We start from the raw sequence: 20,580 nt of genomic DNA on the forward strand, positions 1-20,580 counted from the left end.
TTTCCCTTTGCCCAACCCTACCTTCCATACCTCTTTAGGACAGCCACCACTGTTTCACCAGTGTCTTCTCATCTCACACCTATGCCCAGGATGGGGTGTCCCTTTATAACCAGCTGCTGGAGGAGAAAGCATGGATGATTTAGCTTAGCATGCAGGTACAAACTAAGATGGTTTGCCATTGCATCTTCAGGGCGGACCTGAAAGACATCAGTGAGGAAATCCTCCCAGTGGAGCTTCAGGTGGTGCTACTAGTCATCCACTTTGTGCAGAAAAAGAAGTGGCCTGAGCCAGGTGTATTACCCGAAGTGGTACATGGCTTCAGTGGTTGCTCAGGAGCCTGAAAGGAGAAAGGTTAAAAGGTCAGAGACCGTGAGGCAAAGAGGTGTGTGGATGCGGAGTGGGCATAAAGTCTGAAGATCTTTGTGTCATGTGGTTTTGCCTCCCAAAGGTCATCCACCTCAGAAGAGGTATCAATCAACAAAGTAGACAAGATGCTTTGGGCAGGGGACATTTTACAGCCTACATAATCAGCCACCCCAATGCTGAAACAGTATTTGCATGAACAGAGCAGCCACATTGGCAGGGATAGAGGGCATGATGTTCCAAACAGCACAGACTTCCCACTCAGGCTTATTTAGTGACACTGCTCCTGAATGGACAACAAAGACTAAAACCAAACACCAATTATGGCATTATCCCGTGGAGAATTAAAACATCCTGTGGTGGCAGTCAGTTACATTGGACCTCTTCCATCCTGAAACAGGTAGTATAATAGAGTTGATAACAGGATAGAAGAAAAGTTCAGTGTAATAGACTTGCCACCAAAGAATGTTTCGTCTCCTCTAGAGGTGGTACTGTATCATGAGTTCAGCCTTGGTCTCTGTTGCTGGCAGTGATTCATCTTGTCTTGCATTGGTGAAAGTAGAATGCTTTCATGAGGGGAGAGAGAAAGATTCCCACCATATTGTAAGCTACTTCCCAGTCACTTTGGGCTCCTTGAGCCAAGTGATCAGCAGGTAAGGAAACATTTTCCTCAAGGAGTCATTTAGTTGAAAATAAATGGACAAGTGCACCAGCTATGATCTGAGAAGGGCACAGTGACCTCGCAGAGTTAAGATCTGAGTCAGAGTTAAGGTCTAGTTAAACCACCTAGACAAAGAGAGGTGCGAGCTGAAGCTAAGAGGAATCTAGAAGGGGTAGTCGAGGAAGAAGATGCTCAGTTGCAGCCCTGAGACCACCAGCTGTGGTGAGGGGAATATAGTTCATCTTACAAACATCACTGTAGTAAGTGTCCCCAGGAAAAGAAATCGTTCAGAATCCCAGAGGAGTCATTCCCAGGTAGGGTGAGCTATTACACAAGGCAAGTGGATCTGAGTAGCACAGATGGTGGACTCTAGCACCCTCTTTCAGGACCAAGGCACTCATTCCCAGCTGCTGGTTGTATTGTCTGTTGATAGCCCAGTGTTGAGTCCCTCCTCAGGGACTGCCCTCAGCTGCAGGAAGTTGCTTCACCTAAGCACCCACATTAAATCCGTAGTCAGTGAGCAGTTACACAAGCCAAGACCCCTTACTTTAACTCAAGACACTTCAAAAGAGCCATTCCAGCTGAGAGCTCCGTGTGAGTTTGGCTGAGGGCTCTATTGCAACTGCACTGCGGTTCAGCTTCTCCCTCTACACAACCCTGCTTCCTTCTTCCCGTTAGCAGTGCCTTTCCCAAGACCACTCCCAGTAAACCAGCTACACACATACCTCCATTGCAGTTGGCTTTCCATTGAACCCAAATTATAACACTTGGCTCTTGTTTTTTTTTGTTTGTTTGTTTTGGGGGGCGTTTTTTGGCACCACTCAATCTATTAGCTTTCTGTACATTTGCAGCACTATATAAATAAAACCTCTGGTATCCTAAGTTGCACACGTTTGAATACCTCATATTTTTGGTATTATAAACAAGACCATGTTACTGAATCTTGTGGTTCATTATTCCTAAGTAAGTCTAAGGCTATTTATATATTAACAAAATATGATACACCTCTAAGAACTCCAAGGAATGTGGTATATTCTGTCTGGATCACAACATAATATGTTTTAAACTTCTTGTCCATCATGTACTCTTGCAGATATTTGCCAGAATAGAATCTGTTAAATTTTTGTCCATCATTTTTTATCTATCTTGGATTCAGTGCTTGGAAAACCCTTTGGCCTACAGGCAGTAGCTCAAATGCCATTATTATAGAAATAAATCTTGTATTACATGGGTTTATTTAATGCAATAAAGTTTCTTTTACTCCTAATAAAAAGTGATGGCACATCTTATCATCAGTGATGTCTCAGAGCTGAGGGAATAATAATAATAAGATTTTATATAATATTTCCTACTACTATGTTATAAACATTTCTTAAAATACATCTTTAAAATGTATCTTATAATGCAATACCACATCAATACAGACCAGTATTCCTTTTTGAGCTGTTATTGAAGATAAGAATTCAGGAACCAGAATCGTGGTTTTCTAGAATTAACTTGCTAAATAATTGTTAGGCTCAATGACTCTAGTTTCTTCACTTTGAATATCTCATGTTTTCAAAAATGACATAAAACAAAATTTTCGTATTATCAGTTTGTTTTATGTTGTTTCTATGAAGACTGGGATCTCTATTTAAATGTGTTATAGGCATTTCTCAAAACTATCATGGTCAAAACAGGAGTCTTGACTTCTCAACCCTCTGTCAAAAAAGTGATTCTTTCCTCATCTCTAAGTGGCATTACCAGCCACCTTGTTGATCAAGTCAAAATTCTGTTTGATTCCTCTTTTCCCCACTCAAAAAACAATCCCTTCAGTAAATTCTGACACTCTATCTCCAAAACAGATCCCAAATCTGTCCTGTCATCACCACTCTCACCCTTACCAAGCTTTCATCATTTCTATCCTGTAATAACCCACAAACTGATCTTCCTACCTCCATTCCTGCCCCACTTAAGACACACATAACTATCTAACGAAATTTTTTCAGTGCAAAGCAAAGCACATTATGATTCTGTTTGGCTATTCCAATACTCCCCATTGATCATAAATAAAAACTCGTTACCGTAGCCTCCCAGCCCCTGCCATCTCTGCCCTGCCTATCATCTTGAGCTCATATTATATCATCAACTTTTCACTCTCTAGCTCCAGACTCTTTGGCTTTAGTTGTTATTGTAGTTGCTGTTCAAATATGCCAGTTTCCTTTCCACCTTAGAACTCTTGCTCTGTTCCCTCTGCCTGGAACATTCTGCCCCCTGGCTTCCTGTTGTTTGCTATATCTCTTCATCAGGGTTTTAGCTCAACTGTGTCCTCCTCTGGTTTCCCTAACCAACCCCAAGTAGATTGCTCCTCTTCCCAGGCACTCGTTAACAGATTTCCTTGTTTCTATTTGGGGTCTTATCACTCTCATTTATTTTAATTTTATATTTAATTTTCACCCTTACTGGTACATGAAAATAGGATACATATACATATATACATACATACATTTATATATTTATATATATATATATATATATATTTATATATATATATTTATATATATATATATATATAAAAATAACATACTTGTATTTATGCATAAATATATAATATATAGTTGACTCTTGGAAAAACATGGGGATTAAGGGTACCAACTCTCTGCATAGTCAAAAATCCACGTATAACTTGACAGACAGCCCTCCATATCCCCACTTCCTCCATATCCCTGGTTTCAACCAACCACAGATCATGTAGTACTATAGTACATATTTAGTGAAAACAATGCACGTATAAGAGGAGCCATGCAACAACTGTGTTGTTCAAGGGTCAACTGTATTTATATATAACTGTGTATTTATAAAATATGTCATTTTATATAAACAAATATATATTTAAAATAATATAGATAGATACATAAATGAGTGAATACTATCTCAGTATATAGGGCAAGTTTAGTCTTATACAGAGAATGAGCTTTAGATCTAATAAAGTATGTATTAAATTAAAGGTGACTCCATCAAAAGTATAAAATATATACTTCTGTGTTGTTTCCTTGTAATGGTAAAGAGTTACACGCCAAACCATATTTTTCAAATTCTAAGACAAATGTATTTTCTTACATTTTATGTTTCTATACATGTTGTGATCCTTGGGTTTATTTAATGCAATATAGTTTCTTTTACTCCTAATATTAAAGTGGTGGTGCATCTTATCATCAGTGTTATCTTAGAGTTGGTGGAATAATCGTAATAAGAGTTTAGTAAATGTTGTTGAATTGAATGCGAGAATGAAGCCATTACCTTGTATACATCTGGCCACATGTGTAGGGGGCAGGTAACAGAATGACAGTAGGGTCAGTGACTGTAGAACAGCCTTGTCTGTGTTGAAATTGACTCTGACAGGACGACAGGGAACCGAACCCCTGACTATGAGCTCATTAATGCCAAGCTCCAATCAGCCAATTTAAATAATCCCTGGATCGGAAAGCAAGAAATAAATGTGAATGCAACTTCAACAAATAAAATCTCATTAAATTGTAAAGAAAAGTAAGATTTTCAAATAACAATTGCTTTCTCCTTTGAATGTTTTTGACACCCTTATCAGCATCTCTGAGATTTTTCATATATACAACATTTTTTTTTTTTTTAAAGAGAAGCCAGTAGTACTTAATTTTCATATTTAGGCAATGTTAACACTTCAGGAGTGTAGAGTGAATTCAAGTTTGCACCTCTTCGGCTGCCATTAGTCAGGTGGAGAACATTTAATCAAAGCAGTGAGATTTAATAATTTCTCATAGTCCTCTTATCTGTGATCTGAGCGTAAAGCACCCTGTAAAAGATAAAACAAAGTCCCATGGTGTCCTGGGAAGAAATCAGAGTGGCCAGTGAGATGCAAGGACAGGAAAGTTTATCAAATGACTGTAGAATAGAAACAAACTCCATATATGTCTGTCCTAGAACCAGCACATCCCCTAGACCTTAGGGTAGTTGGTGGGTTTTACCTTGCATCCTACTCTGATTAGCGTCATCATCCTGCAACACTGGTTTGAGAAGAATTTCTAAGGTCCAGCCAAGCTTAGAAAGAAAGAGTATTATCATCAATTAACAACTGGAGCAATTTACATAGGCTATAGTCACCAGAACTGGGAAGTTCCAGGCATAAGTAAACCCAATATTTAACCATGGCATTATGTGTTTAAAGATGTCAGGGGAAATAAGGAAGGAAATTTAAAAAGCTTACTCTCAAATTCCTACAGTTAATGTCATTTAGGGAATAAAAGATACTTTAACATCCTGAGTTTTTGAGTACCAACATGAGCCACATACCGTTGTAGGTGCTAAGGATTGGCCAGTAAACAAAATGGCAAAATCCTGCTCTCATGGAGCTTATAGTCTGATGAAAACAATACAACATAAAAACATCAAATATTTATATAGTGTCTGTCATGCGCCAGACTTTGTTGTAAAAGAATTTTCTAATGTATTAGCTCATTTAATCTTCTCAGGAACCTACAGCATGGATGCTACTGCTTCCTACAGTTAAGCAGCAATGATTAGGTGGTAGGACTGAGTTTCTAACACAAGTTTTCTAGCTCCAAAGCCTGCATATTGACCACTCCTCTGTATTGCCTCCTCTGTGTTACACTGCTTCTCATGCTTTTAGAAACTGGGCTACAATGGTGAACAAGCCTTAAAAAAGTCCCTGTACTCACAACTCACATTCGGGAGGAGGGAGACAGACTGTGAACAAATAATAAAATTATTTCAAATAGTGACTGGAGCTATGGATAAACCAAAGGAGAGCAATATCATAAAGGACAATCAGGAAGTGGCTCTCTATGGAGATAAGAACTGAATGACAGACAGGATCACACAGAAGAGTTGGAACAGAGGGAGCAGCTAGTGCCAAGGCTCCAAGATGAGGAGTCAGCTCAGAGCATCTTTGGAAGGCGAGTGTGCCAGATGTGGAGTGAGGATGGGGAGGACCAGCGAGATCGGCTCACAGAGAACAGCCATCGCCAGATTGTGGAGAACCTTGCAGGTCATGATAGGGGGTGAGGATTTCATTCTCAGAGCAATGGGAAGCTACCAGAGGGTTTTAAGTCACTAGAGACACACTGTAATTTAGTTTTTTAAAAGAAAATAGAAAGGCAAAAGAAAAAAGGAAATACATAAATCTCAAATCCATGATGTTTGGCATTTGCCTTAATTTGCTCATTAATTAATTTTCATTTTCTAATGTTTGCATCTTCTAAAATAAGCTTAAAAGTGGGTGGGTTGTTACAATCCTACCCACACATTTCCAGCATATGCTCATTAGCAGAAATGCTCCACCATGGAACTTGAGAGCAATCACTGTAAGCCCTAAGAAGAATTGTAAACAGAACCGACTCCAAAAGTGGATGCAGGAAGAATGAGGAAGGAAGACTGTCCTTAAAGAAGCAGGGGGATCTGAAGGCCACCTGGTTTCCTGCTGCAGTCCCTTTGCTCTGTTTTGATCATTGTCCTGAGGTTTTTGATTTCTGTTCTTCAACTAATGTGAAGTGATATTTCACTAGCTCTTTTCAGGGTGGGATTCAATAGATTCAACAGCCAGAAGCACATAGGCACTGGCCAATTAGAGCAGATGCTGCTTGTAGCAGTGGAACAGAGGGCCTCTGCTCTGCCAGGAATTACACCTTGAGTTGCTGTATCATGGAGAGGTGAAGGGGCCCAGGGTCTAGGTGAAGATGGCCAGGGGATGTTGGTGAGGAAGGCTACTCAAGACCTTGGCTATTCACCAACTGGTACAGAAGTAATTCAGTATTTTAATGACTCTTATGGCCATGCTGAAAGTGCCCTGTCTCCCAGACCCTAGGTAATTTAACAAAGAGCTCTCTGAGCTGGGTGTATCCAGCAGAAACAGGCAGGAGCTGGTTTCACATAACATGATGTCAAGTCGTTCCTTTGAATACTTGGGCTGTTTACACAAGAACAATCAAATGTATTGGCTGGAAATTTTCCCTCACTGTGAGAGAACAGACAGATTCCCATAATATAGTTTTGCTGGGATAGCTAGCTGCGCCAAAGATAGGAAAACACCACCCACCTCAGTCTGGTGTCTTGAAGCAGACTGTTGTCCTCAGACACCAAGTCATAGTACAATAGAGAATAGTTTGCCAATGACTGTTAGTTAGCCAATGATTTAGTAATAAAGGCATTGTAGCAGGCATACTCCTGGTTATTATTCTTGAACTCCAAGCAACACAGCAGCCAACTTGGATAGCATATAAGAAGCACTTTTCTTTCTCTCAAGGAGTTTTTATAAATGCCCACACCCCGATTTGAAATAATCAGTTACAAAATTTCTGATGAAAGTTAAAGACATCTCTCCCTCTTTGAAATCCTTAAACCATGTAACTTTTTGTGTCCTTAAGTGATTATAATTTGTATAAATAAACCTATCAAAATGTAGTGAAACACGTAGATCCACGAGATACAAAGTAAACTGTTGTGTTAATAGACAATTCTCATGATGTTTTGGGATGTATTCTTGCTGGAAGTGCCCCATACATCAATGCAATATCTAGCTCTGTGATTTTTTCAAAGACTTTTTTGCTTCCAATTTGTTGGCTTTTTTTTTTTATTTTTACTTTGCAGGGAAGAACTGGGAAAGCCATTTACATTACTAATTTTAAAGTTTTTGTAACACTTTTATGGCTAGCTAATACTTTTACATTAAAGCATTTTTTTCCCTCTAGAGAATAGTAATATAGTAAAACCCAAATTTTGTAGAATAGTGTGGAAAAATTGGCACCATATACTCTTTCTTTGTATTCATGATGTTTTATGTAAATGTAATTGTAGTCACTTTTTTACATTATACTTTATAAAGTCCATAGTCATGAAAGTGAGTTTCTGTAAAAATTATAGTCACAAAAATACATGTCTACAGTTTTGTTTTTATTTAAATCATAATTATTCCTTTTTAGCTGTCAAGCCATTTTTAATTCAATTTAAATATCTGCTTCCTATTATATTAACAGTATAACACACATTTAAGAATAAAAGCATGCTAAAAAATCAAAGCCAATTTCAATGTCTAAACCACTTGAAAATTGATTTTAAACATTTCAATCTATCATATTTAAATGAAAAGAACAATTAACAAACGTTAGTGGCTTTTTAGAGTAGAAGCATTCATAGAGGTTCATCTAAATTAGCCTTTCAATTCTATGACTAGCTTGAATCCAAATTTTGCAATGAAAGGAATAAAGGTGGTCATATCCTCAATCATTACCTCATGCAAACAGACATAAGGAAATCATTAGCTTAGATGCCTGAAATTAATGAGAGTTGTATTTAGAATGATTCAAGGCATATCATCTCCTAGTACTTGTTCAGAATATTATCTACACTTCCATACGATACAATTTTCTTATCATTAGTTTAACACATTAATCATGTCAAGGGTATTTTAGGCAACTGTCCAAGATGCTCTGGCATTCAAAGGGTAGTTGGCACTTGCTTCGCTAACATCCAGCCTCCCTTCTTCAACAGCCCTAAATTTCATTTCAGCTTCCACCCTTCCTTCTGTCTCAATCTCTGAACCACTCCAAGGCAGTCAGCACATGATCCATCCTTGCCCATGGGGATTGGCCAAGAATGAGATGTGACCAAAACGGCTACATCAGTGAAATTTAGACTTGTTGTGGAAGCTTCATGGTAGAGCTCACTCATTTTCTATAGGGTTTATTTTAAAATGATGAAGACTCTGAAATCAGTGCATTGCAGCTCTTTGGCTGCTGCCAGACATGAGAAAGGAGGCAGCAGAAGAGGCAAAGTTAGCCGGTGGAGAGAAACCATTGACATTATTTGGGCAGCACTAAATTTGGCCGTTTCCCTTTGCTAAGGCTGGTTTCAGTTGAGTTGATTAACATCCTGTGTTTTTGGAACCTATTTTGTTGTCTTCTAAAAAGTGTATGTTCTAAGCACTCACTGGGGAGACCTGAATGCCAGAGTTGATGTTAATCATCCTCAGTTTGCATTTATTGAGTGTTTGCTGTGTACCAGGTACCATTCTAGTTGCTTCCCATCTATTAACATGCATAGTCCTCTTAACAACTCAGGAAGTAAATACTGCTATCCTCATTTTACAGATAATAAACAGAGACACAGAGAGATTAAGATCACACCTTGGTAGATGGTGGAGCTGAGATTCTATCCAAATCAGTCTTACTCAGTACCTGTGCTCACAAGTGCTATGCTTTGCTGCCTGTTGAAGGCTCCGTGAGACACTGTCCAGAAATAAATTCTAACATTTGTGTATATTACAATATAGTGTATAAACAGCTTTTATAGTAAAGTGCCTATTAAATTAATGACTAAGTTACTATTATTCCCCTTTTACAAAAGCAGGAAAAATTCAAAGATTAATGGGCTTATTTACCCAAGGTCATTAAACTAATGAATGGTGAACCACATCTCCTTCCATACAAAGGAGATTTAGATCAGAAAATTGTTTTCCCATGGGCTCTTCCTATAGAGATAAATGTTTGAAACTTCGATGAAAATAGCTGGTCAAAATCATTCTCTATATCTTTATAGTATAAATGGCACCCTCTGGGCTATCTAAGAGATATCATCACTAATGATCAATTAATATTATAGGTTTATTTTATTTTCACTCTTCAAATTGATACCCTAGCTCTGCTGAAATTATTTCCTTCTTCCTTAAATGTACTTTGATTTTCAATATCATTATTCCTGATTCTGACTCCACAATTGGATGGGTGAGAATATGAGTTTACAGCAAAATGAAGAAGTCAGGATAGAAGGTATATCTCACCAATTTGTCCACTAATCTCTACCTTTCCTTTTCAAATCACAGGTAATTGAGAAGTGAACCCTGTGTTGGCTGTTTTCTATCAGGGAAAACAAAGGTATGGCCTTACATATTCTTGATTCTATAAAGAATGACACTTTTCCCCTCCCCACCAAAAAAAAAAAAAAACCCAAAATATTCCCTAGTTTTGGGTTGAATTATGTCCTCCCACAAGATCTGTGGAAGTTCTAACTGACATTACTTCAGAATGTTACCTTATCTGGATGCAGATGTAATTAATTCAGTTAAGAGGAGGTCGTACTGGAATAGAGTAGGCCCTTAATCTAATATAACCAGTGTCCTTATAAAAAGAGAAGGAGAGACACAGTGAAAGAAGATGACCATGTGAAGACCAAGGCAGAGGTTGAAGTTGTACTTCCACAAGTCAAGACACATCTGTGGCTCCAAAAAACTAGAAGAGGCAAAGAAGAGACTTTGTAGAGAACATGATCCTGGCAACACCTTGATTGCAGACTGTAGCCTCCAAAACTGTGGAAAGAATAAGTTTCTATTGTTTAAAGACACCCACTTGTGGAAATTTGTTATGGCAGCCCTAGGAAACTAACACATTGCTCTTACTTCCATATTCAAAAATTTGTCAGCATATGTAAATACATATAATAAATATAGAAGATGTTTTATATATATGCTAAAAATATGTGATACATTTTATAAAACATGTAAGATTTCAGTGAGAAGCTTCAAATTCAGGCATAGAGAAAACAATGAAGATTTGGATAAATGGTTATTTATACTTTGACTTTTGAGGAAGAATTAATAGATGCATAAATCTCCACTTAAATTCACCTGACTGTCTCCACATTTTATACAGTTGATGGAAGACAATAACAATATCCAAGACAGACAAAGTACTAGATAAATCACTTTAGTGATTTTAAGAGACTCCACTCTTGTTCCCCAGACTATTTCTAATCTCTACTTACCACGTTCTTATCTTGATAAAATTAGAAATCAGAGTCCTTCAGAAGAGCCAGCTTTTTACAAATGGATACTTTCTGTGTTCTTTATTTCAACTGCTTGATCTGTTGGACATGCTTTTTAAACTCTAAGCCACAAACTGCTTTCCAGCACCATTATTCAACTTCCAATACCTTAACCTCACCCCCTCTTATCTTGGCGGTCTTCAGTCTGTGGGACAAACAGCCCAAATTTGATATGACCATTAGACCATGAGTGTATGAGTAGACATGGGCATCATGGTGACCACTTGTCTAATTTTAAAGTGGTCTCTAAGAGTGCTGCACTCTAGCCTCACTGCTTTTATCTTTTCAAATACACGATATGATAGAGCCATTCAGTGAATAAACTACAGCAAACAAGATGCCAAACATCCTTCTTTACGGTGGCCAAAGAGTTGAATTTTATCTGACAATAAAACAAAGACCTTAAGCATTGGACTCATCAATTTGTAAAAATCAAAAGGGGTCACTTGGTCTCATGTCCATCAAAATTGGTAACATCTGGTAGGCATCCTCGAACATTTAAAAAGATGTTTGCAAATAATACCATTCCACAGATTTAGGTATGTTGTATGTATCTTGCAGGTTTCTTTTCCTGGCAGGGTTATCAAAATATAGTTCTGCTTAGAAATTGGACTTTCCACAGGTACGATAAACATTTTTCTGGCTGATTTGAATCCATCATGCCCTGTGCTTACAACAGCTAGGCAAATAGGAAGATTTGGAAAACACTGGCATAGTCTCCAAGCATCGGAGTTGCTGTGCTTTCTGAGCAGGTGAGAGTGCATATTGGGTTTTGTAATAGCACAACTGTACCTCACTCCTGTATGTGGGTTTCTGGTTGAGAACTGTATCCTGAAATTAACTGTGATCCAGCACTTACTAGAGGCCTGCTTAAAGCATCTGAATTTGAGAGAGACCAGAGGAGATTTGAAAGCACTTCCCCCTTCTGGATTCTCCCAGCTGTATCCCTGTATTAAGCCAGATCTTCAACAAGTGAAATACTTATACTTTATCAGAGCCCCCATAGGAATGCCTTCACTGAGTTATGGTTTAATATTACATCCTCAGCCTTCAAAGAGGACAGATTCAAGAATGATCAATTTGAATAATATTTCTATAAGATGAAGCTGGACTTAAAGACATTGTTTACTTTATTATTAAAAGTCCCTTGTACAAAGATATAAAAAATTCTCTTTGAGTTTACATCCTGAAATAATTTTTTCTCCACAGACTAATAAAAATGCTTGCTTTGAGATTAAACAAGAAAGGTTATATAATCAACTTACTTTCCTCTTGCCGTGGATGCCAAAAACTTCTAATCAGTTCAGTTCAGTGGCCAACTAAATAGTTTATCTAGTATACCCAGTGACGTAGTACCCCTGTTCCTTTCTGCATTTATTTTATATAGCTGATTATATTTATCTTATCACATGTTATGATTCCATTTCACAAAAGACTTCAAAACATTTTGGATGCAGGATGATAATTAATCCTGAAAACTAGAATGCAGCTATATAATTTTACTACAAGAATAGTCTTCCTTGGAAGTACAATGACAATGGAAGAACAAACATTATCATGCTAGTGTGTTAAACTAGCAAAGTAACAATGATATAGCACTCAGTACTCTGACTTCTTTTTTAGATCTACTCTTGTGGTCTTGGTGATTCCCAGTATACAAAACTCAAAAAGAAATGGAAGATAAATTCATGATTTTTGTTCTCTTCTTTTGTTCACAGAGCATTAGTAGCTTTTGGGATTGAAATTGTTTTATTAATTTGATTTGGCTGAAGGAAAATACAAGGCTTTTATGAATAATTCAAGTTTCTGTCAGATCCTAGAAAGCCTTATGGAAAGTACTGTTATATCTCTGAAATGCCCCTACAGTAGACCATACATTTAATTTTCAATAACATTGATTTATAGTTTTATAAAGAAAAATAATAAATATAATGAATTACCTCCATATTTCCTGATCTCAGTCACTATAAAATAACTGCTGTAGTTTTACATTTCCAGTGTGAAATATTAAATGCATAAATCAAAACAAAATTATTTTTCATCATAGAGAGATTGAGGTTCCTGAGACTGACAAATTCATTTTGTTTTAAAATTAATGATATAAGAAAAAAATCTCCATTGAATCTCTACCAACTTTAAAAAGAAATAAAAAGAGCTTTCATTTTACTATTTTGCCTATGATGTCTTCCAACAGGTAGTATGTGTAAAAAATGACTAAGTTCCCTGGAACTCCAAACTTAATCAGAAGCCAAATTACACTTCCTTATATGAGTCATTTTCCTTTCCCACTTCCTTTCTCATGGCATTTCCATTTTCCACGATTGTTTTACCCTAAGTTGCCACCCAGAGATAAGCGTCACCACAATGTTTCTCTCATGCCACCAGATTGGCATTTTTATAATTCAAATATTCCCTTCCAGCTACAACTAAGTAATCATGTAATGAGAAGAACATTATCAGATAAGAACAATTCAAGAGAGATTCAGATTTTCAAATAGGCAGAAACCAGATGCATTTACTTTTACATTTTCTCAACTTCATCCTCTAAATTTCATTGAGAACAAGAAACAGTATTTTGCATCCTTGATTAAAAAGAGTAAATCTAATTATAAGGATTCATTTTCACGTTTAAATACCTATCAGCTTTTTGTGAGTGTTCAACATTTAACCACAAGGAGCTTTCAGAAGGAGTAATGAAGGCTGAATACTAACTAGTGCCAATTCCTTCAACAAATGGGTAACTCTGAGCTAATCAGCCAAGAAGAAAAATTAAATCACCTAAGGACCATGATATCAGAAACCTGACACAAGCATAAGTGAAATTTTGTCTCTAAGGCTCACTTTACATGCTAAAAACAGAAGAGTTTAAATTAGCTTTTTTGGGGTAAGTTTATCTAATGATTTACATGATTCCTAAAACTATCATATACACTTTTTAGTCAATTGTGAATATAATTCACTCATTGATTATAAAACAAAATAAGCTTATAGGCAAATCTTTAAATTTAAGAATATCTGTTTGTCATGTGGCTAACTACAAACAAATTCTATTAGAAGAGAGTTAATGTAAACAAGACAAAGAATCAATACTTTAATTTTAATCTTTACAATAACTCAATATAGTTTTGAGGTGGTGTGTTTTCTGGAGGAGTTTCATAAAGAATCTCTGGAGTCCTGAAATAACCGTCTGGCAAAGATCTGAACGAGTGTCTCTAAAAATAACAATGGGCTGTGGACTTCATAAACATTTTTAGAAATTAAATAGCTGCTAACTTGTTCCATATGGAAGCAAATTCACAGAGTCCAACATGTTGTTCATTGAGATCACCAGAACACACACACCAAAGGAAGAGGCAAAGTGATCCACGGTCGTTCCAGAGAAGCCAAAGGAAACAGATGATCCTGAAACCTCTTTTAAAAAAAGGCTCTAAAACCACATGCTACTCTTGCCCTAAGACTCCCTGGGGTTTCTTAGTCATGCAACCTTTGAAGATCTCCAAATAGTAATTATTACTCATTAAATAAGGGCAATAAAAAATTACTAAAATTTTGGACAATAGTTATAAATGCTAAACCACAAAAAATTTAAAATTTTTTATTCAGAGCAATAGGATAGTGTCTTACAAATCTACTTCCATAATAGTACTTAAGACATGAAGACGCATGAAGATTTAGAGTTGCTGACTGATCATTGCTTACAGAGACATATGCAGTTATTTAAAATGTCCCATTTGTCCTTTTACTCAGAATTCTAAGTAGTACGAAGCCATCTTCCCAAACCGTGTTTCTGTTTTTGTTTATTTGTTGTTTTGTTTGTTTTTTTGTATTCTCCTCATGTAGTGAAAGAGACTGAGAAGGGAGAGAACTAACAGCACACTCTTCCGTCAGTCAGCGTGTTTACCAACCTTTCAGCATCAGCTCAAGCACGCTGAGGGTTTGTTCATTCCAGTATTATGTGAGTAAATTGAGAAAATTGGTTTCCTCTGGTAAAAGACACTTACACTTCAAAGTATTTTCCCTACATTCGTACTCCTGATTTTCCCTTTTTGATCTTTACATCTGTTGTTGTATAGATCCAAACGCCCTGAGATCCCTACCTCCCCTCCAACTATCTCAAACACATGGTTAGTATTTAACATTTAGAACTTCATTTTCATGTTTTATAGAGTTCAGAGTGAAACTGTCATTAAAAATGAAATTCAAAGAAAAGATAATATCAAATATGTCTTTAAGACCAAATTTATTCAGGGTTTTATATTCTAATCAAATTGGTTTTTCTAAATAAAAGGGGGGTTAGATTTCTAGGGCTGTTGCCATAGAGAAAAGTAATAGGAAAAATCTATAGGAAAGAAATTTAGGAAGTCTGGTGTAGCTGATGGCATTCGCGCTGGGGAAACACAGCTGTGGTATTATTACCTATATAATCACTATAGCATGTCTGTTCTTGGGTACAGCAGAAGGATAGGAAATATGTCTTGAGGAAAAGGGATAAGAGAAATAGGTCAACCTTTGTTACAAAGATTAAAATTGCTCAGAATTAAAATTTGCTATGAATTAATGTTTGGATATTTATCTCAGCAACAAAGAGCTTAAATTAAGTGATTTTCATCTGATGGTATGGAAATCAAGTGATTTCTTTCAGAAGCAATCGCTCCCTTGCTAAATGTTCACTGATCTCATCATGTTCTAGCTGCCCTCTCTACCGTCAAAGCAAGTTCTAAGCATATCTTAGAACAAGAGAATAAATACACTAATATGTGTGTCTCTATGAGTCCTCATGAGTTATATTAGCTGCTATAACAGACAATCCCAAAATTTCAGTGGCTTAACAAAATAAAAGTTTACTTGTTGCTTACATCTCAGTCCAGAAAGCTTGGGAAACTTCCTTGGGCAGATCTCCAAGTAGTGGCTCCAGGATAAAAGTTTCTTCCACCTTTGTTATGCCACCGTCTTCCACAGATGGCCTACATTTTCATCAAGGAAAGGGAAGAGAGAGCATGGACAATGATACAGGAAACATTATGACCAGGGCTGGAAGTTGCAGACAGCACATTTGCCCATAGTCCATGACCCCTAAATCACTTTAGTGGAAGTTAAAAATGTATTTTTCTTTTGTGCTCAGGAGAATGAAACAGGATTGATGGACATCTAATCAGTCTGTTACACAAATATCCCTTCTGTTCATCAAATCTCTATTTCAGTATTTCTCCCACACTGTCTTCTGATTACTACATCTAGCAAAATCCTATTTCTCTGGGCAAAGCATAGTCTTCTCACCCAGGCTGGATGTAAGTAATCTAGTTGCTGCCACAAATGAACCTAAAAGATAAGTTATCTGTTCCTCATTTGCATATTCCTTAAACAGTGGTGTAACAGGGACAGGAAAACTGCAATCAACACTCCCATTAGAAAGAGGAAGAATACAAATCAAATAGTAGTTGATGGTCCTTCCCAATTCCAAAGTTCTGCTAGACAGATGGGACAGTTCCTTAATTTGGCTATGATTCACTGGGAGAAATTCCTTCATCAGTTGTTCTCCATGGCCCCTGAGTCCATCTTCTGGGCAGCCTGTTTTTGCTTATTGTCCTCCTTGGTGACATCTGATGGAGATGTTTCAGATGATGACCTCTTTAGAGACTGTAGAGCATTTAAAGCCCTGCCTGCTGTTCATGGAAGGTTGAGACTTGTCTTAATGTGCATCCTCTAAAAATAAGATCCTTGAACAAGGATTTAGGTGCAGGCACTTTAACTGAGAGATGATCTGGAAAAGCACTGTGAGTTGTGGAGAAGAAAGACATGGAAGGAAGGAAAGTCAGTAAAGGGAGCATTCATGAGTAGGTTACCACAAGGGAGATTTTAGTAGAGAAACTGGAGCTCAAAACCTCTGAGGACCCTCTAAGAAACTATGTGGAACACAATTTCCATGAGAGGTACAGAAACTCCTGCCTCTCTTTGATTTAAGCTCACTCCTGGGGCACTAATTCCAAGCAGCCTGGAGGCAAAGTCCCCCAGAGCAGAGAGATAAAGGCCTGGGATGTGTCAGCTGTTTGCTGGGGTAGGCTGGGGAAATAAGGATGGTGCAGTGATAGCATTTGCTACAGGACCCAAGAGTTACTTAAAATTCAAGCAGCAAGGAATTTTTCAGTCTGGATTCACTGTTTCTTTGGCAATACAATTCCCTCAACAGCTTAATAGGCTTCCAATACATTTGCCATGAGCAGGTAAACACTTCCAACATTCTGAAGTACAGTTCTTAAATGAGCTTTGCTACTTTGCTTTCTCAGTCTCAGTGCCTCTCTCTTCCAATTTAATGATGGCTATCTTGAGGCTATCTGCAACCTGGAGGATGAGGTAATCTTCCTTATCAGTAAACCACCAGCCGGAATTAGGTGATGGTCAGCTAAGGGAGGCACACTCCCTTAATCTGATTTTTGCCTTGAGTTGCTTGATTCAACTAACAATTTTTTCAACCTAACTTCTCCTGTTTAGGATTTAGAAACAGCTTTTTCAACCAAACAGTTCTGGACTCCATCTATTCCCTTTCATTTATGTTTGTAAACCAGCCAGTTCTTTCCTGAGCCCATCTCTTTTTGTAATACTTTGGAAAATACAGCCTATAATAGCTGGCCCATACTGATGCTCTGATTCATTTCAACCATTACCCTTAAAGCTGCAGGCTGAATAGGGACTTGTTCCAACCTCCAATTTATTGCAGGTAACAGTTGTACTAAATATTTTGCCACTGTGTCACAGGGACAGCCTTCTTCCCAGACTCCAGTGTCATTTTCCCCACTACTTATTTCTCAACAGTTAATTCAATGCTGACTAATACATATATATATATATATTTTTAATGGAAGTACTTTACTTCTGATATAAATGTCTCTATTTGAATAAATAACCTTAGCTACTATAACAAACAACCTCAAAATCCCAAAGGCTTAACAATGAAAAGGTATATTTGTTATGTGTACAGTCTGATGTGAGGGGGAAGGTCTCCTAGGAGGCTTCCCTCCAAATGAGGGTTCAGGCTGCTTCCATTTTGTAATGACAGAATGAGACATTGGAAGATCAGGCAGGGAATTTTAAGTCCAGACCTGGAAGTGGTAGGCATCCCTTCACTGACATTCCTTTAGTCCAAACCTAACTACAAGGGAGGTTGGAAACTCAGGTTTACATCATCCAGTAAGAAGAAATGGAGGTTTGTCTACCTTGTCTGTAGCATAGTTACTGTTAAGTGTAATGTGTTACCCCACCAAAGCAGGACTAGCCTTGAAACAAAAAAATCACTCACAATAAAATTCTATATTTATTATAGACCAGGTATGGGGGCAAAGGATTCCCTGATATCCTCTCAGTCACACCACAGTCATTTGGTTTCTCATTCAATATTTAAAGCTTTTTCTGTATAAACAATCTCTATTCTCACTAGGAAGTAAGCATCCAAGAAGGTTTGAGCAGAAATTCTCCGTCATTTCGGTGACCTATATTAAAGTGATGGCACATGTGATTTTTTTTGTTTCTGCTAATCTCCTAAAATGTGGAAACCCTGCCAATCCCTCTTAGAAATAGACATGGATGCAAGAATTTCTGTTTTTACTTTCCTAGAGGCACCTTTGTTAAAACTGATATTCAACTGCCTAGAATATTTAAAACCTTGGAGAACAAAGTACGCACATGTTATATCACTTTTTACCAACTGCCTTTCTTCTTGGGGGTGGAGGGGGCTGCAAAAACAAAAACAGTAACAAAAACATTAGTCTTTAGGTCTCAATATGCATGAAGAAGTATGCAGGTTAAGAAAAAATGGTAGAACTTGGAGCCCAGAGAATAGAAATTAGCCCAGGGCCTGACCACAGCTTTAAGAATGTTAGGTGCATTTAACTTACATGAATTCAAGTATCCATGCTCAGGATTCCGTTTTAAATATTATAAAAGGCTATAAAATTATATTTTGTATTTATACTAATTTTCAGATACTGTTGAATTTTTTATGTATTTTACATATACTATGTAGGGTTGTATGCATCAAACCACCTATACTAAACTTTATGAAGGATAAAAGGAATTTTTAAGGGTAATTTTGTGTAATTTTTACAAATGTGGCGTTTTGAATCTCATGGCCTGGTGAGATACAATTCCACAGCAATCTCATTTCTGCACAGGACTGGTCTCCTGACTCGGCCTCCCTGCACTCTGACCTGATTTCCTCTCCTGAACCTGGGCTCGTCTCCAACTTGGTAACAAACGTCACTTTTTGGATAATCCTTTTGTTTGTTGGCCTGGTTTTGGCATTCTGTAAGACAATATATTAGCAAATACCTGAACTTTGCCAAATGTTTTCTAATCCACTTGCTTCCCACAGCCAGTTGCTTGCCTAAAGCATTGATCTTGATATTACCCTATGCACATCTGATGCAGCCAGCGACTCAGGAGCAGTCGGAGATCAGTTCAGGCCATTACTGATGGAAGAGAAACCCCTTCTTTGCTGCCGCTGCACGGTCCTCCTCAGCCACTCAGCTTTTGCCCACTTTGCTCTCTGCCACACTTTTCTATGCCCTAAAGATGTCTTCCTATAAGCCCTCATTTGCAAGAAGGAGCCTTCCTTTTCAGCAGGAAAAATCCACTTGACCAAAGTTCCAGCTTCACCTAGGAATCTGAAGGGGTAGTTCCTTTTAAATCAAGAAAAATTCACACTACTAATAAAAATAATAGCTACCACTTACTAAGTGCTTCCTAAGTGCCAGACACCATGCTAAGCGCTTCATCTGTGTGAACTCACTCAATCATCACAACAACCACATGAGGTAAGTACTATTATTGTCTCCATTTTACGAATAAGGACATCAAGGAAAAAGAAGTTCAGTAATTTGCCCAAAGGCACCTTGCTTTGGAATAGAGGAGCTGGAATTTGAACTCAAACCTCCGGGCTCCAGATTCCCTTATCGAAGACTCTGGTTTTATCTGTCAATAAACAATGGCTTGTTGGTAATAGCCTTAGGAATCCTGTCGGCCATGACAGAAATAGAAGGAAATTTGCATTTTACCTGAAAAAAAAAACCTTTCAAGATTGATACCTTCTGGATTTTTAGACCTGAATGAGTTCTAGGATATTTTCACATTGATTAACTGAGGATGAACACTTAGTCCAGCATTATTATTTCAAAAAGTACTTACAGCTATTTACCGTGGCAGAAAATCAGTAGGAGTTGTCATTATTTAAATCTTGTTGCAGAGGCATTACCTTCATGGAGCCGTTTCCTGAGTAGGTGCTCAATGAGAGAAGACAGATATTCAATCACCTGGACCCCAGAAAACAGAGTGAAAAATGCAAAGTTGTGTAAGACTAAGTCACAGTAGATATGCAATTAGCTTTGGGCATCTAGCCTTTGAATTGGGCTGTGACTGTACAATGGCGGAAAAAAAATCTTAATTGCTCTTTCAAGTCAGTCAAAACTTGAATCAAAGTATAAAATTACAGACAAATGATTATTTAGTAGCACTGAAGTATAATAATATATGTATATATTTGTGTATGGGTGTATGTGTGTATACACACACACCCCAAAATTATTGAGGTGTATACATACGAACCCCGAAATGTTTGGGGTATATACATACACTACAGTACTAACGAGACTTAGTAACTCTTTATTTGGATGTTTGATGAATTAAGAGGTCTGGAGTGTAACGGTGGCAGCGGCAGCAGG

General features: G+C 37.5%; 1 long non-coding RNA gene across 1 annotated transcript in view; it reads left to right on the plus strand.

The window, feature by feature from the left end:
- LOC116662643 overlaps nucleotides 1-19,703 on the plus strand; it is a 40,618-nt gene extending 20,915 nt beyond the window's left edge. The window contains exons 2-4 of the long non-coding RNA XR_004318622.1: nucleotides 9,873-9,924; nucleotides 14,711-14,825; nucleotides 19,036-19,703. This is a non-coding gene — a long non-coding RNA (uncharacterized LOC116662643). The remainder of the gene's footprint in view (nucleotides 1-9,872; nucleotides 9,925-14,710; nucleotides 14,826-19,035) is intronic.
- The last annotated feature ends 877 nt before the right edge of the window (nucleotides 19,704-20,580 follow it).

The sequence above is a fragment of the Camelus ferus genome, chromosome 3 (assembly GCF_009834535.1).
Source record: "Camelus ferus isolate YT-003-E chromosome 3, BCGSAC_Cfer_1.0, whole genome shotgun sequence".
NCBI classification, from domain to species: Eukaryota; Metazoa; Chordata; class Mammalia; order Artiodactyla; family Camelidae; genus Camelus; species Camelus ferus.